The sequence below is a fragment of the Phacochoerus africanus genome, chromosome 2 (assembly GCF_016906955.1).
Source record: "Phacochoerus africanus isolate WHEZ1 chromosome 2, ROS_Pafr_v1, whole genome shotgun sequence".
Lineage (NCBI taxonomy): Eukaryota > Metazoa > Chordata > Mammalia > Artiodactyla > Suidae > Phacochoerus > Phacochoerus africanus.
The window spans coordinates 245,039,530-245,043,784 of record NC_062545.1 but is presented as its reverse complement, the minus strand read 5'-3'; positions in this window follow the sequence as shown (position 1 = coordinate 245,043,784).

Sequence of the window (4,255 nt, the reverse complement as noted above, 5' to 3'; positions counted from 1 at the left end):
CGCTCAGTTCCCCAGCCTGTGGCACATCGCTCCCTAGCCCCTCAGGCTGTTTCCACAAAGCAAACCCCAGTTGTCTCCCGGGAACTGACCTCCAGAGCCTGAGTCTCAGCATGCAGCCCCTGGCCGACCATCTCAGGCTGTGGTGTCCCGGGGTGGTGGTGGTGCAGATGGTCTTTGCAGTTTTCTCTCTGCTTTGTCCTCCTCCATCCAGCTGCTGTGCTTTTCTCCTTGACTTTGAGGTCCCTCCGTCTCGGCCCATCTCCCCATCAGCAGTTCGGTGGCTTCCTAGGGCGTGGGTTCCTTTCCTCTTTAACGGCTCCCTCTCAGGAATGCTAGTACCATCCTCATTCCTTTTCTCTCTTTTTTTTCCCTTTTTGTTCTTCCCAGTTATGTGAAGGGTTTCTTGCCCTTTTGGGAGGTTTAAGGTCTTCTGCCAGCATTCAGTAGGTGTTCTGTGCGAGTCGTTCTACATATAAATGTGTTTTTTTTTTTTTTTTTAAATGTGTTTGTGGGAGAAGGTGAGCGCCACATCTTACTTCTCTGTCATCTTGATCCTTCCTCAAATGTTATTTGTATTGTTTGTTCTCTTGTGTGTAATGTTTCCATTTCCTCTGTCTGCTTTTAAGATTTACTGTTTATCAATTATCAGTTTGACCATAATGCTGCAGTTGTGGTTTTCTTAATGTTTATCCTCCTCATGGTTTGCTGAGATTCTTGAAATTGTGGCATGATGTTTTTCAGCAATTTGGGGGAAATTTCAGCCTTTATTTTTTGGAACATTTGAAACATTTCTGTGCCTATCTCCCTCTTTCTAAGGCACCATCTACAGATACATTAGTGTTTGATATTATTCCACACATCTCAAGTGCACTGTTCTCTTACACCCTTTTTTCTCTTTGTGGTTTAATTTGGGTACTTTCAATTGAAATGTCCTTAATTTTATGGTCCTTTTTCTTTCTTTCTTTTTTTTTTTTTTAAGGGCCACCCTGTGGCAGGCTAGGGGTGGATTGGGGGCTGCAGCTACTGGCCCACACCACAGCCACAGCAAAACCAGATCTGAGCCCCATCTGTGACCTATGCAGCAGCTTTCGGCAACACTGGATCTTTAATACACTAAGCGAGGCCAGGGACTGAACCCAGATGCTCATGGATTCCAGTTGGATTCTTAACCTGCTGAGCCACATTGGGAACTCCAAGTTTATGGTCCTTTACTCAGCTGTTTTCCATCTTTCCTTAAGTCTATCTAGTGAATTCTTTGTTTCTGATACTTTATTTTTTATTTCTTAGCTTTTCTATTTGGTTACTTTTTATAGCTACCATGCCCAGATGAAATTCTCAATCTCTTCATGTATTTTGTCTTCCTTCCTACTAGAATCTTTACATTTTTATCATAGTTATTTTGAAAATTAACTTTTTTCTTTTTTCTTTTTTTTTCTTTTTCCTTTTTTTTTTGGTTACGCCAGTGGCATGTGGAAGTTCTCAGCCAGGGATTGAACCCACACCACAACAGCAACCTAAGTTGCTGCAGTGACGATGCTGGATCCTTAACCTACTGCGTCACAAGCGAACTCCGAAATTAACCTTTTATTTTAAGGTAATGGTAGATTCACATCAGTTGTAAGAACCAATGCAGAGAGAACAAATGACCCTTTGCCCAATTTTGCCCAATGGTAAAACCTTGCAAAACTGTAGTACAATATTGAAACCATCAGAATGGGTTTTGGGACTTAGTAGAGCATAGGTTTTCTGTTTTGGCACAGAATTCAGTGAGAGGTAGAGTGACGGGTAAGGAAAGGACACTGATGAAAGATACACGTGAGCAGGCAAGGGAGGGCTGTTCCCTGAGAACTTAGTGGGTTACAGTTTTATAATCACAGGAAATGTGGGCAGGGGAAGAAGACTTCTTTCTTATTCATACTTGAGTATACATCCAACTTCCATTATTAGCTCTTCTTCCATGTCAGGCAGGGAGGTTTTCTTGTCCCTCCATGGTCAAACAGGGACTGTCATGACATCATTGAAATGAGCAAAAAGGTAACAATATTTACTAAAATGTAGTAAATCATCTCAGGTTTCAGTATAATATCACCTTTCCCTATATTTTTGTTTGTAATGTGTGCAGAGAAGCATGTCCTAGGAATCATTAACTTACTAACCTCCCTGAGCAGAATGTGGGTCACATTCCACCATTGTTTTATTGTTTGTGAGCTTGTCTCATGCTTCTGTTGCATGGTTTTGTTGCTAAGCAAGCTTGCTTGATTTTGTCGTTAAGTAAGCCTGCTTTCTTGAGTGATCATTAACTCACAGGGGTCTCCCATACCTGTGATTTCTACTTAAATCCTCTAGTGGAGTTAACTATTTAAATCAGCTATTTTTGCCCTTTACTCTGTCCCTATCAATATCACAACAAGGATATTGAGGTCGATACAGTCAAGATAAGAATATTTCCATCACCACAAGGATTCTCAGTGTCCTTCTATAGCCGTTCCCCCCAACCCCAATCCCTGAACCTCAGCAACCACTAATCTGGTCTCCATTTCTATAATTCTGTCATTTCAAGAATGTTATAGAAATGAAATCATACAGTATGTAATAATTTGGGGCTGACTTTTAAAAATTTGTATCATTCCCTTGTAATTCATCCAAGTTGCATATATCAATAATTCAATCTTTTTTTAAAAACTCGATGAATAGCATTCTATTGTAGTTGTACCAAAATTCTAATCTGATATTTCCAACCTCTGGAATATTTTTGTTTCCTTCTATGGATTGTTTCTTCTCTTAATCATGGGTCAATTTTCTTTCTTCTTTTGTGCCTATAATTTTTTTTTGTATATTGGATATTTTGTATAAAATATGTAATATTTGGAGTTCCTGCTATGGCCCATTGGGTTAAGAATCTGACTGCCCTGGCTCAGGTCACTGTGAGGCATGGTTTCAATCTCTGGCTTGGTGCAGTTGATTGAAGGATCTGGCATTGCTGCAGCTGTGGCATAGGTCACAGCTGTGGCTTGGATTCATTCCCTGGCCTGGGTACTTCAGTATGCCACAGGTGCAACCATAAAAAAAATAAAATAAAATAAAAAGTAATGTTTACCTCAAGAAAAGAGCATACTCCTATTCTGTAAAAATGTTAGAATTAGGAGCTGAATCAATGTGACCTATAGTTGGGCTGGGTCTGGGCTTTGCTGGAGCGTTATGTGATGCAGTGTCTCCCTGGCTTCACATAGTTTGAGAATTAGGCCTTTCTCATTTTAGAAGAGCCTAAGCATTGATGAACTTCTGAAGATATATTTTTTTAAATTTTATTGTCATGTTGCTAGCTTTTCTACTGTGGAATATTCCTCTCTGATTTAGTCTTTCTGGAAGGAAGGTCACTAAGGAATTTTCTTCGCTCTGTCATCCCACTCCTGGCATCCTCAACCTGGGGAAACCTCTCTATTTTGCCACTCTGCCTCCATCTTTTGAAAGTCAGATGCCTTTATATAAAGGCCTGCAAAGCCTCAGAAGGATCTCTCTCAGCTCAGACTTTGATGTTTTGACTTGCATACTGTCAAGTCTTAGAGAAAGAGTTGGCTGTTGGAGAAAGACTTGCTCTGTGGCTGGAATATGTCAGAATTCTAATCTATCAAACCAGTCCACACACATCCATTAAAAGTACATTAAATTTTATGTGTCTTTCCCTTTATTTTTTTCTGTGGGTTTATTGTTGCTGCTACTGCTGCTTCATCTACTGAGAGTCATCATATACAATTTCCTTTCTTGTATGTGGGGCTTTCCACCTTCTAGAGTTTAATTCATTTAGATTCTTAAATTCTTAGCAATCTAATGAGTTTAATAAAACAAAACAGAACACTTCTGTGTACCTGAAGGTCTTGTCAGCTTCTAATTTGGCTGAGCTAGGTAGCTAGGTAAATCCTAACTACAAAAGTTAGGAGTATTTTTTTTCCCTCTGAGGGAGCAATATATGCCAGCCTCCTTGTTCTCCATAGAAATTTTATTTTCATTCTTTTGAAAAGATCCTTATATAAATACATATTTTTGTCTTTTTAAATTTTTTTAAAATTTATTTATTTATTTAAGGGCTGCACCTGCAGCATATGGAAGTTCCCAGACTAGGGGTGGAATCAGAGCTGCAGTTGCTGGCCTATACCACCACAGCCACAGCAACACCAGATCTGAGCTGCATCTGCAAGCTATGCCATAGTTTGCAGCAAGGCTGGATCCCCAACCCACTGAGTGAAACCAGAGATCA